General features: G+C 41.0%; 1 long non-coding RNA gene across 1 annotated transcript; it reads left to right on the plus strand.

Moving 5' to 3' along the window:
- Positions 1-540: 540 nt before the first annotated feature.
- Positions 541-13565, plus strand: LOC120750752 (uncharacterized). The gene is made up of 4 exons (XR_005700136.2): positions 541-678; positions 11403-11484; positions 12462-12522; positions 13303-13565. It is a non-coding gene; the product is annotated as an uncharacterized LOC120750752 (long non-coding RNA).
- The last annotated feature ends 825 nt before the right edge of the window (positions 13566-14390 follow it).

The following is a 14390-nucleotide window of genomic DNA, read 5'->3' on the forward strand; positions in this document are numbered from 1 at the left end:
ACTTTCTTCTGAGAAACCATTTTGAGCCTGGGCCTCTGTAATTAGTATTTTTACTGATACATCATATAAACCTAATAGTGCTGTTCTGCCTAGCTTACCCGAAATTGGTAAGTAGTGAAATCTCTTACTGGCCCAGCTGTTCAGCAGTTGTCTCTCAGTCCCCCATGCCCTGCAGAGCTTTGTGCTCCTACCAGCAATAAGAATTTGCTTTGTGTAAGCGAAGTAGAGGCACAGAGGAAAGGTTTGTTTGGCTGCTTTCAATCGTTTGTTGCTGTGTAAATGGTTTCCAGCAGCTCTGAATGGAAAATCTCCAGTGAATTGGCTTGTATCTCCCTTTGCTGGGGATAACAGGGCTTCAGGTGGCAACTTAGGAATCTGCGGTGTGTTCCAAGCTGTGCACAGACCCCTGTTTACCTGATAAGGTTTAAAGCCAAAATCCTGTTCTTACTGAGCACAGTGCCTCGACTGCTTCAACAAGCTCAGCTCTGAGTTACAGCTGATAGGTGTTAGTAATCTGCAGAGTCCTGAGCTGGGAAATTGTGCTCAGGAACACCTGAGTGGTTTCACATGTGCCTGTTCATGCCTGGCCTAGGAGTCCTTTTCTGAGGAACACGTTGCTGGTTTTGTTCTTTGGGAATAGTGTCCGCCTTCTAGAGATGGTGGGGTGCTCTCAGGAAGGTAAGGCCAGACTTTCCATCTTGAGTTCATGTTGTCTATTGAGCTTTCTTTGTTGGAGTCTTGCTCTTTGGAAGTGAGATTATTGAAACTGGAGAGGTTTCCAGCTGGTCTCTTGAAATGCCTTTCACATTAAAAATTGAGAGGAGTTCTAGCTTCTCCTTTTAGCATTTCTACTTCTTTAAAAAGTGAGGTCAAGAGGAATTTCTGCCTCAGAACTTGGTTGCTGAAGACTACATTTGCAGGTTTTACTTAGAAGCTCCTTCTGTGTTTGGAGATGATGGTAATTTCTAGCAGGAGGAGATTCCTCCTCTCCCAAGTCAGCAATGGTGGGCTTCTAGTCACATGCGTTCAAGTATGTGATTCAGCTGTCAAAATCACGAAACAATTTTACATCTGAGGCTGCATTTTTGTGCTGCTTGGGTCATACGTCCAAGTTTTATTGCTCACCATGAGGGCTAGAGCGCTTCTAGAAGCTGAGATTTTTTGTTGTCCTTTGATTCTAGAACTTGGGACTTTTAATTAAAAGCATCAAGCAGTTAGAGACATGCACTAAAAGCATGAGGTTGCAGCCTTGGTCTTGAGGGAGAAGTAGAATTTTTCAGTGTGTATAAAGGCTACAAAGGTCACCTGTTCAATTTTAACAGGGTTGGGTTGGTTTTGTGGTATGCTTTTTTCTCAGCAAGAATCTCATCTAGGAAATTTGAGGGAAGCAGTGAAATTGAAATGATTTGGAGATGGTCTGAAAACAAAATATGTGAAGAAAAGCATTCATTTTAAGCACTTAGGTGAAGACTGGAAATGCATTTAGCTGTAGAGCTTGAGCAAATACTTAATAAGGACAGAAAAAGGCATAAAGTAGTGTAGTTTGCAAAGAGAGCACAGCAATGAAGAAAATAATGTGTTTCTCCACAAATTAAATTCCTGTTTGTAAGGACATGTGTTGCAAAGCAATTTTAGAGCTGGGTATTCCCAGATAGTCTGTTATTTGAAATATTTGTACCAAAAGTAAGCATCTTTTTAAAGGGAATATTCCAGTTTAAGCAGAGCTTGAGGCAAAGACACAGGTAAAGTCTCCATGCTGTATTATGCAGGTCAGACTTTGTGCTTATTTTGGTGTTAACGTCTATGAACTTGTTTCTGTGTAGTTGTACTGTTGTGCACACCAGAATTTCTTACCTCCTTGGGAAAACTGATCCAAGGAAGTACCCAAGGTTTCATCTGGTTCCAGCCTGTGGTCTGCTAAGTTGTCTTATTTGTACAAGCACAGATGCAGCAAAGAGGTGAATAGGACACATGGGAGGACAAAATAAATGTTCTTGAGTGACTTTAAATATACATTTCTATGTAAATAGCTGTGTTGTTACATTCTGGGTTTTCTTCCTTTTTTTTTTTTTTTTTCTTTTTTTTTTTTTTTTTTTTCTCTGTAATCTGAATTTATAATTCCCAGTATTTTTTAATGTTTTCAGATAAAACTCCGGTATTACCTTAAGGTTTTTCCGTTCAGCAATAAGCTGCTGTTTAGAAGCTTAATTCTAATGAAAGTGGTTTTGTATGGGAATCTCCTTTAAGCCTTGTCGACCAGTCTATTGTCAGCACAATTTAGCTAAGAGGTGGGGAAAAGACTGAACCATTCCGTTTTTTAGGGTTTTGTGAGTGGGATAAATTCACCTTTCAGCTGCTCTGTTGGCACCTCTGCTACCCGTGGGCTGGGTTTGGAGCTTGCTCTGCAGTTCAGACAGAAGCAAGGGTGAGGACTGAGGGTGGAAGCAGCATTCCAAGCCCATTCCAGCTGGCACACCTCAGTGCATGAGCTGTTTTCCAGTGCCCGAGGCACTGTGAGCAGGCTCCATAGCCTTTGTAAAGGCAATCACAATGGAGATTGCAGAGCCCAGAGGGAAGAGGAATGCTCATCTTAACTCCACACCTTACAGGACAGATGGAGTTGCTGGCTCTTAGAGTCATGAAGATAAACCATAAAACAAAGGAAAGAAGGTGTTTTTTGTGGTTTCCCCCCCACCCCCCAGGATAGCTGAGTGTTTTGCTCAGGAGTGTGCTGGATGAGGTGTCCGTTTTATTAAAAAAATGTGCTTCTTTCACTGTTCATTTATCATATAACATAATAACAGGAAATAACAGCACTCCAATGCCAGTTTTCTTCTATTTGAACCTAATTTCATGAATCTCTGCAGAAAGCTAAATATACCTATTCAATTTGCACTTAGAATGATATTGCTGCATTTATAAATAATCTAGTCTTTTCTCCACAACAATGCAGATATTCTTCTTCTGGAATTAAAATCATCCTAATATTTTGCTGTTTTGCAAATCTTTGAGCATTCTCTCAGCTATCAATAACGTTGTTTTTGGTTTTTTTTTTCTGTCTTAGTTGTAGGCCGCTGTCTGGACTTACTCTCAAGGGATCCTTCGTGACCCTGTTCAGCTACAGTACAAGTATCTATTTAATATTTTTCTTTTGGGTTGTGGTGGGGGTTTTTTTTTTTTTGGTTGTCACAAAATTTTTGAGCATTCTTCATAAATCTACCAAATGGCAGTTGTTCTGCCAGCTGATGACTCATCAGCTTTTAGAGATACAAAAGAGAAAGATGAGCTACTTAGGCAGGTGTAAAAGTGTGTAAGGAACAGAGTGGGCAAAATGCTTCCTTAGGGGATATCAAGAGAAGGTGTAAAAGGGATTTTAAGCCCTCAAAATGCAGTTGTTTGTTCTAGCGCTTTTTTTTTTTTTTTTCCTTGAAAAATATTTATCATATAGTTTTGAATATTGCAGGTAGCTCAATAAAATATTCCCATGAAAAATAAGAAAACAAATGTCCTTTAATGTCATATGAACATAATGTGCACAATGGAATTTTACTAACACTTTTTATATATTCCCTTCTTTTCTGCATGCCAGGATTTGCTTCTGTTCTCATTGTTCAATACATAAGTATGGTTACTGAGGTAGAGTAAGTGTAATAAACTATAACCATATCTACTTAAGGTACCACTGGCAATTTTTGCTTTGTCCTATACTAAAAACCAGAAACATGAGCATTGAAGAATTATTGCAATATTCATATACTTATTTAAGGCAAGAATATTCAGCAAAGTCTACTAGAAAAAAGTTAACTGCTATAATGGAAACTTGTGCTCTTATTGTAAGTCCTTCAACATTGGTGCTTCCCTTGTGTTTTCAGCTCCTGGAGTCAGGTGTTTTCGACATTATTTTTCTGAATATATGAATATGTGTGCTTGTGTGTGTATGTTTGCTTTTCCATACTGGTGGAGAAAGCTAGGAAAATATGCTGTAATTCCTAAAGTCTCAGAAGTGAGAAGGTAAAAAGGAATTCAAATGTTTTTGTTTTAAACAGGATTATTTATTTTAGAAATAGCTCCTGATTATTGTTTTAGCCCGTTTATTTTTTTTTTGCCCTGTTAACATTCAGGGTTGGAGATACTTTGGCTGCATGTTGTTTCCAATTACACCTGTCCCATACACAGCAATCTGTCACACTGGCTTTTGATCTAGAGCAATATAACTGAGAGGAAAATTCTGCCTTCAAATGGACTTCATTTTCTTAAATGCTGGCAGCATTTAAAAGTGATCTTCAGCATCTCACTTTGCTTAATATTCAGTTCAATTTGAGGTGTTTGTTTTCATCCACCCCTTTATTTTATTTACTGCTCTCGTGAGCAAAGGAGTGCATATTTCTTTCTCAGCAGAGGAACAAACTGTACTAGTTTCCAAGGTATTTTTGGAGAGAAGCAAGCCATGACTGCTTGCAGGAGTACAGAAGAGACTCTGCTACATCCTTATCTGGGAGTGTTTGTGCTTATTAACTTAAGGTGCATCAGTGACCTGCTTAAGTGAGAAATTTAAAAGGGAGAAGAAAAAGGCCACTGATTCATTCAATGAACAGCTTAGGAATAAGCCCAGCATTGTCCAGTGTTGTTGGCTGGAAGTCATTGTGAATGCAGGCAGGATTTGTTATGAATGGTGTGTTCACTGGACAGGCGTTATAGGGAAGAAAAAGAATAGCATAACAGGAACTACTTACAACTTAGCCCAAGTATGGGGAAAAAACCCTATTTTTGTCCCATCTGGAGAGCTTTGTTTAGTAATTTAACCATCAGCCTTTTGATGTACATTGTGTGCCTCTAGCAAGGTGTTCTAGCATCCTATTTGCCTCCTTTGCTAATGTAGCTACATTTCAGGCTGAATGCTTCAGGAGCCTTTCTGAAATATCCACTAAATCTCTTTCTTGGACAGGATGCTGTAACATCTCTCTCTTTAGTGTATAATACCTAGTTGGAGTGGTTGCTACAAATCTCATTATTTTATAAGCCTTCACTGGCTGTGTGTGGCATTGCTTTAAGTAGGTAATGTTTCAGTAGTTCCTCTCTCTGAGCTTTTTTCCTTCTGCTGGTTACAGCTTCTTTGTACAGTATATAAACAGAGATTATCACCATGTCTTTTTCTTTCCTTATCTGACGCATACAGCAGAAACAGAGGTGTCTGGAGAGCTAAAAATTAACAGAGACATGGGAAAGACTTCCATGAGATGACAGTGAGAGGAGATTAATGCTACTTAATGTAGAGACACGAGGCCATGTTATACCTATGCCAAATAATCAGTGCTACAGAGAAGGCAAATTGTGTGAATTTCGCTTCTCTCTAAGTGAGAGCAAAAGGATTTAATGCAACTGTCAAATTACAGTGGAGTACATGTAAAAATGCAAAGCCATACCTTTGCAAAGAATGAGAGTCAGGGAAGCTCGATGCTATGAGGCAGCAGTGGCTCTGTTCTGCTCGTCTTTACACTGTGTGGAGGGCCTGCTTTATTAAATGCGACGTTGCCACGTGTTGCAAGTCCAATGGGAGTGGAGTAAGTGAGGCAGCAGGGGTGCTGCTGGGTGAGCTGGGAGGGACTTTGTCCTCCTGGAAGGTGGCCTGCAGTAAACGGCTGGATGGCTTGTTGGCATGTACCTGCAGGCATATATGTACCTGCACCCCTACACGAACGAGTAGTGCACACCCCTATCCTCATCAGCTTTGAGGAACTTGATGGCCCAGCCAAAGATTCCATGCTGAATGGGCCAGGGTGCTGTTCCCAAAATGAAACAAATCCATCCCCAGTGCATAACCGTGTTTGGTGTCACAGCCCTGGCAGTACATATCCCGTGATCTGCTCCACAGTGAGGAGGTTGTTTCCCAGTAACTCCAGCAAGACACCTGCTATGTTCAGAAAGCAGGTTTGGGTTAGTCACCTAACCTTGGTGGGCAGGCTTTGAAGTGCTGCTGACTGGCTCTTTCCAGAGGCAGGGACTTTGGTATGGGCGGATGTAACAGCAGGAACACATTGTTTTGATAGTTCTTCAGAAAATGGTAAAAACAGGCATGAAGAAACCACAGATGCCACTTCAGTATTGTTCTCATAGTGCTGCTACAGCCTGGCTCCACTGGAATTTCCTTGATGCATATCTTCTGTCAGGGCAGAGGCGAATTTCCTGGAGAAAGCCATGTTCCTGTAGCTGAAAATCTTTTGATCCTAGAGTTAGCCAGCTTGCCACGTTGCCTTCATGGTTCTGCATGGGTGAGTTGAAAATCTTTTTGGAAATTTGGTGGCGAATGGACTTCTGGCTTTGTTTATGGTGCTGCTTGTAGTCTGCAATTATGTCATAAAAGTCATTAGTGTTGAAAGCTCTGGGGTATCCTGTTAGGTTTTTGCATGGTGAAGAATTAAAAATAAGCTTGTCTTCACGTCCTGCTCTCCATCACTTTTCAGGATTTATATGCTACAGCAGGGGGTCCATGGTACCTAGTGTTTGCATTTCATTGAAGACTCTTGAATGTAGAAACCTACAGAGGCTTAGCTTTGGACATGAGGGGGAGGGATTAGAATTGCATGCAATCTGCAGGGCTTTCTTTCTCACTATTATCTAAATTAACAGTTTACTGTTTTCTTTGTGTCCCTTTTATTGTAGGCTTAAGTACTTAATCTAAAGCTTAAGGGCCTTACTATGAATAAATTGAGAGAAGTCCCTGAGGAAATACAGCTCCAGTTCCACTAAAGGAGCAGTATTTAAGGGACCAAACACCCAGACCTCCCACCGTGCACTTTTCTGTCACAGGGCGTGGCCTGGCCACGTGTGGCTCCCTGCTCCTGGCACACCTGGGTAATTGGAAGGTTGGGAAGCTTGCTGGGGAGAGGTAGCTCTGGTTGGAAAGCCTGGTGGTCTTGGGGGCTCACGGGGAGCTGACTGCACTAGGCTTAATTTAGTTGCCTTTGGCAGTCATGCATGTACAGCTTTCCTAACTTTGTAAATTCCATGTTAAATCCAGAGGGATAACCTCACCCTACTCCAGAGCTGTAGATGCTGTGCATTCTTAAATACTCACCTACAGAGACCCACCAAATGCTGCTTTGCTGCTGAAGGAGAAATATCCCACCTCTTTAATAGGGACTGTGGGCAGAGGACACCAAGGACCTGAAACTCAGGAATGTTATCTTATTACAAACCTTGCATGATTTTATCCATATCAGACCTCAAGGTACCTCATATCAATAGCTTTAAAGAGTGGGGGTTTTAAATTTTTTTTATTTCTGGCTCCTGGTCTTGATGAATAAGCATATTGCCCTGTTTATTTCAACATTACCAGCTATTTTCAGTTTTTGTTAAGGTGCATGAAGATTTCTGAGCTTGGCCAGTCATTAATTATAATTTATTTTAATTACTGCTTGATTCCCTGAGGAAATTAAATACAAACCACATGCAGCTTAGCTACAGAGCTGCCCTGCAAATACACAGAAATTCAGGATGATAAAGCTTTGTGTTTGTGCTTCCTTCCTCTTGTTAGGCTTCTCCTAGCTGAGCTCCAGATATTCATGCGCCAAGCACAGACTCGGGAATATATTAATGGTGACACGGGCAGAATGTGCTTCTGGATCATTGTTCACATGTTGGTGGCACTCATTTACCCGACAGTACCATGTAGTTACTTAAATAACATTGGGTACACCAGCAGTTTTGTAATGTTTGATGTGAGAAATATTTGTAATAGCAGCATAGGTTAATTATCCTGGGGTCATAAGACATATCAAAAAAAATTCCTTACCGGACAGTGCCAAGATGTCATTAGAGGAACCTGTTGGAGAAAAAGTACAATGATAATGCTGATATCAATCAAGTTAGACCCTTGGGAGATTCAGGGGCATGAAGAAAGTCTCCCACATGAGGCCATTTTCCTTTCTCTGTAAATGGTGCTCTAGAACTGTAAGCAAGGGAGGAGGTTTTCATGGTTGTAGGGATTTATCCCTGATGTAGTAAGACTGCTATCAACAATCCTACCTGCTCAATGATGTTTTGTTAGACAGGCTTTGTTGAAAAAAGGCTTTATCTTGTAAAATGTGTCATTATATCTTAGCTTTTTTTTTTTTTTTTTTTTTTTTTTTTTGCTGTGGCTTAGACTGTGTTTTTTGTTTGTTTTCAGTTCAAGTTTTAGAAAATAGCTATGCTTTCTAAAATGTCACACAATCCTCCCTCAGGAAGTATTCTCTTCAGATCATATTGTACTTCAATCTTTCAAATCTATATTGACCTGAAATTTAATGTTATTGGACATTTTAAATTCACTTCATATAATAAAGACCTTTTAGTTCTGGAAGAAAATGTCTATAAAATAGTGAAAGTACTTGATATAAAATAATCCTTCTGTAGTCAGCCTGAGCTTTTCTATAGCAAACAAACTATAAAGTTTGAAGTGATGATGCTCTACATACTATGACTGACAACTGAAAGGTTAGCAAAAAGTGTTTAAATGATTTTTGGGTCAAAATTCTATTTGAGAATGCCCTTAGACCTCTCATTGAAAAAGTGACTGAAAAAGATACAATGTTGAAACAAGGAACAAAAGATGCTGTCATCAAAAGAATATAGACACCTGTTGCCCAAGCCATTTTCATCTTTTTTCCTTCTGGTATTATAATAAAAGGGAAGCATCTCAGATGGCAGGTCACTGTGGCCAGCTCCTAAACTGTGACACCACAAAAGTATCTGGGTCGGTCTGGGAGGGAAAATAAAGTTGCTAAGGATTGGGATTTTATGCTGCTGCTATGGGATCTTTAGTCCAGTGCTGAAGGTATGAAAAGGTGACTGTCGAGTCTATTTTATCAAGCTTTTCCAGCAGTAAGAAGAGGAAAGTACAGAAAGAGGAGTGTTGCTTAGGCAAAACAGTCAGGAATCGTACCACTTATTAGGGAAATGTGATGGAATGGCTATTCTATATGCACAGTGTCTGTATGAGATACTTGGGAAGAGTTATTCAAAGGCGAGGAGTTCACCATTGTTCATGTGTGAAAAGAAACATATGTGGATGTTACCAACACAGATAAGTTTAGAGTACATGTTAGAAGTTTGTGATTTTTGGACAAGTGAGATTTTCTACCAGTCTGTTTCCCCAAAATTACCTAGTTTTAGCGGGCAATTGAAATCTGTGAAAAGTATTATACAGTATGATACCATATGTGAAAGGAGATGATTGCCAAGTGTCCTTGGTTCTGTTTCTGTAAATCTCAAGATCTTTGTGTTAGAGAGTCTAGAGTTCTTTGGATAGTGCTTATCTTTCCTGGCCACTTCTGATTTTTGAGCCTCCTTCCACTGTACTAAGCTCTTTGTGATATATGTCCTAAAGTTAATTCGTGTTAAATGTTATAATATGTAATTCATTCTCTGTAAACTGCAAGTTTTTTTCTAATCGAGTATACAACGGGTTAACTGGGACTGAAACAGCATGGAGAGGGGCAAAAGGAATTCTTTTGCTAAAAGATTGCACGGGAGGGACACGAGAAAACTATGCCAAGAATTACACGAAAAGGGACACGAGGAGACTTCTGCCGGGAATCGTTAGAGGAGAACACAAAAGGACAGAAGAGGGAGATGGAGAACCCAGAGGACCGCATGATTACATCAGAGCAATATCTTATCCGTCCCCGCCTGACATTAACATCTCTACACCGTATCCGGACACAGCAATCACGACATTGTTCTCCAGTGCAAATCCATTCAACCCCACCAGAACCTGAACATGAATATCTAATGAAGCTGCCTCGGAAGAGGGAGTCTTGGAGTCCCGATTTTCCCTCAGCGAACCAGTGTATAAAAATCGACCACCTCAGACCAAAAATGTGAACTGGGGGGGTGACATACTGACAGAGTGTGTTACCGTGTTCACCCAGTGCCAAAACCCCGGGGTTCGACGCTGTCCTTTTAATTGTGGCTATCAGAGACTGTTATTTTGTCTCAAAATAAAATTCTAAATTTTGATTTATTGAATTTGGTCTATCGTATTTATTACACCTTTATTCCAGCGCCCGCTTCCTCTGACAATTTTTCTGTCCCATTGTTGCTTTCCTCTAGCACAAGGGGAGCAAGCTTGCAGTGCTTATCACCTACCTATGGCACAGTGGCACAGGGATCAGCCCTGTACCCAGGGGCTTTTTCTGCTTCTGCAGCTCAAGATAAACTCTGCTGGGAAGCAATGGGATTCCTCAAAACCAAAAGTATGTTTTTTCCAGGCTGGAATCAAGCTTCTCACTGAGACAGCATTTCCTTCAAGCCCTTGAAGGACTCAAAGCTTCACATTTCTGACATTTTTATGTATAAAAGAGTTATTTTTTGTCAGTTTTAATGGTTTTTTATGATTCCCTCTGAGCTCTCCATTGCTGGTAATTACATACCTGCTCTTGCACGCAATAAAAATACAAAAGAGCTTCAAAATTTTTTTTTAACTCTCTTGAATTTCCATCAACAAATTATGTGGATTGTTTTCTCTTTTTTTGACAGTATGTCTCCACCTTAAAATATGTGATGGTGGAGATATTGAAGAAAAATAAATTATTGGCATTTTCTTTAAGTATCCTGAAAATGCATCTCTAGACATGACAGGTTTTCTCTATCAAAACCCTTCCACGGGATTGTCTTGGCTTCATTCAATGAGTTACAAGCACTAATGAGGGCTATTAGGGTCCTGTCTGCAGGGGAGTGAGCAAAGCCCCTCCAGATAGCAGATCAGTGAGGAGGAAATAAGAAGGCAAGAGGAGAATGGCTTTGAATAAGGTTTTACTTACCCAGCTGTGCTCATATTTAATGTTAGAGTTGGGGGAGGCTTTTGTGCATTTGCTGTGCTGTCCTGACAGCACAGACACCTCTGAATGGTGTTTCTCCAGCTCTGGGCCTCTTCTTACAATACCTCCCAATTAGACCCTGTGTGCTCTGTTCTTGGTGGCTTAACTTGTGCAAGTGGAGGACAGGCCTAGGAGTCAAAAGGAAAGGGAAGAAGAAGAAACTATTGCTCTTTTTCCATTCCCTCCCCCGCCCCCCTTTCTTTTCGATTTCCCCCCCTTCTTTTCCTTCTATTTTTCCCATTTTCCCCTGTTGTTTTGGGGTTTTTTTGTTTGGTTGGGTTTTTTTGGTTGTTTTGTGTTTGTTTGTTTTCCTTCAATCTGTAGGCCTTTATCTCTGTTCTGCTCTAGTTTCCAGATAATCTGGGGGAGAATGTAAGATGAGTGCAGGATGGAAAACCTTGTGGGGAATATGTGAGGCTACTTTGAGTGGAGTCAACACAGTCTTTGTGGCATTTTCGCCAAACTGTGCATGGGTGGGGTGGGGGGTTGCCTTAATACTCAGAATTTGGCAGTCAGTCCTATCCTTTTTGTACGTATCCTTAGGAGAAGCAGCTGCAAGGCTGACAGGGATCATGCAAAAGGCCTGGAATTCCAATAAAAAGCAGAAGTGACTGCATGGAAGCCAGTAAGTGCTGCAATAAAAGTACTATTTAACCTGCTGGCCAATACAAAAAGGTTATTTCTACAGCAACTGGTGGAACAATATATTTAGAAATTAAATTAGTCCAAACAAATAGAGAATTTAACCCCATTGTCCTGCCTAAATTCCAGCTTAAGTAATTACATTCTGGCTACCTGCCTTCCCTCTGGAGTTTCTACTGGGTAAGTTACAGTTTACACTGTGTGTGCGTGTGTCTCCATTGTCAGGAACAGTAGTGCGGCATGTCAGTATCTGGGAAATCCTATCAGGCAAAAAAAAAAAAAAAAAAAAAAGGTAAAAACATTTCAGGGGAAGCCAGGAGCCACTGCTCTGTCATAGTTAACTTGTTAGCAGGATTTGTATATGCAGCACTGTAGCTGGCAGTTAGTGCTGCCCAGAATATAAACCAGCAGTGGTTAGACATACACAGCCTGGATCGGCGCCTTCTCTTCTCCACAGCCCTCCTGTGTTAGACTTTCCTGAGCATCCTTCTGAAGTTGAACCTCTATGCCAGAGCCAGGTGGAAGTGGCTGCCTGTATTTTTGATGCCAGTCCATCCTCCTGGTTCGCAGAGTATCAGATGAGCAGTGGCACTGGGGACAGGGAAGGGCCTGGGTAAACCAGCATCCCTTCCCAGTGGTACATGTGCTCCTGCAGACCTTTAGGAGAGAGCCCCCCTTTTCAGCTGAGGCTGCCCCATTTCTGAAGCCCTTCTAGGGAAATGCAGTGAAACACTGAATTCCGATCTAGCTAACCATCTCCTTCTCAGTCTGATACAAACCAGTGGCTTTGATGCCGTTTTGAATGGTTGCAGAAATATCACAGTGATTTAATTCATTGTATTGATTGCAAGCTCATTTGGAGAGGACCTTCCCTGTGAATCTGAAATGTGAAAGCATGATTCAAGTGTAATATACTGGATTATCCATGATTTTCTGTTTTCTTTTCCTGTTCTATTTCAGAGAACCTGGCACACTGTGAGCTGATGAGATGATTAAACTGAAGCCAGCATACAGTGGGCAGGTCAGAGAGTCCTTTTCCCACTCTGCTTTTTGTTGGAGCTGTAAAGAAGGCTCATCTTTCCAAACATAAGGCACTAAGAATACAAGCAGTTAAATTCACTAGTATTTGGATATAGAGCCACCAGGAAAATTCAGAACCATGACCTATTTTAATAGTGGCTTTGGGTTAGCTTTGTCAAAATGCAGGTCACTTGTTAACATAAACTGGATTTGGCAGCTATCTCTTCATGGTACTACTTGTAAAAAGTGAGGACGCGTTTGGCTCCTGCTAAGAGCTGAAATGACCCAAAGGTTGACATGTGCACACCCCACCCCATGAGGAAATTCTGAGAGCATTTGCTACATGTAACAGAGTTAATTGACAGGAATAACAACATCTGAGACAAAGAAACGGCTCCTTTTACCTGGACGAATGTTCTAGAAGCTGCACGAAACACATTCCTTGGGAAAATTAAATAATAGAAATGAACATTGGCAAACAGCTTGTAATGAGGACTGCTTTTGATCAAAAAGATGTTCTGGTGATTAAATACAAAATCTGCAAATTTTTTAAGTTGTTTTTATTTATTTATTGAAGGAAAACATTTACAGCAGGATAAACAGAAACATATTTAGCAGCTTTAAGCTCTTAACATTCTCTTAAACGATGCAGATTCCACCATTTCTCCACTTTGTTGGGGAAAATAATTTGAATGTGCATGATAGATGAACTGCATTGAAAATATCAATTTTTATCAGTTCTAACCCTTGATCTTAATTAACTTCATATCTGTTTCCCCAGAAACCAGCAATACAATCAATAAGATGCTACAGCTAGCTGCTTGTATCAAAGAAGACTGCAGCAAAAAGAACAATTTAATTTCTTTGCTTCTGGCCAGTTTGTGGCTATAGCAGCAAGAGGGCTGTGTTGCCCTCAAAGGCCTCTCTGGCCTTGGTGGAGGGCCTGATCCCTGCTAGAGAAAAGGACGTCATGTAGTGAAATTCTCTCTGCTGCACATATGGGTGAGAAAGGTGCCACACTTATTTCTCTTTCTTCTCATCCATTGACAGTAGTTCTGATGGGGACAATGGAAGGAACCACTTCCAATGCTTTTCATACAGAGAGGAGGTTAGTATCTAACAGCTGTTCCATGGGAGAAACTTGTGTGGCTTATCCTGTGTCCCCAGGAAAAGGACAAGGCAAAATGAAGGGTACAGCGGCAGTGTCCTTGGGAACACATCTGGGTAATGTTCTCCAGAAGCCTGAGCACTTGCACAGGCAGCACTCTCTCCCTTTTGCCAAACCCTGTTCCACAGTGGTTAGATCCTGTGCTAAACTCTTGGAGGGCCAGAAGCAGTCAATCCTTGGCATTCAACTCCTCCAGCAACCCTTGTAAGCTGAGTGTGTTGCTATGCCATGTAATTTTCAGCCTTCAGAGGAACCCACTCAAAGTCTGTTAGTGGGCACTCTGGTGGACCTTGTCGTTGTTCAAGTCTAAGGTAGCAGAAATGTATTTGAGCCTAAGCTGAGCAGTGGTTAGGCAATGTATCCTTGTTTTCTGAAAAACGGTTTCTCAGCAAGGTTATGTAGAAAGGAGCCATGCTCTGTTCTGGTATGAAAGGCTTATGGGGCTTAGCATGTTGTTGTGATGGAATGCAGGATAAAACAAATGCAGAGACATAATTGTGTCATTTAGTGACAGGCTCTGAAATACATTTACTAAGTGGGATTGGCCTAGAGAGCGGATAACAATTTTTACAGTAAGATTTCTGTTCAAGGACCCTTGTATGTGACACACTCTTGCCAGTCAAGGCCCCAGTTCCTCTGTTCCAGTGTGAACCAGCACCCAGGGGACAGAAATGCTCATCCTGACTGACTTATCCAGGTCC

The sequence above is a fragment of the Hirundo rustica genome, chromosome 3, assembly GCF_015227805.2.
Source record: "Hirundo rustica isolate bHirRus1 chromosome 3, bHirRus1.pri.v3, whole genome shotgun sequence".
NCBI lineage: Eukaryota > Metazoa > Chordata > Aves > Passeriformes > Hirundinidae > Hirundo > Hirundo rustica.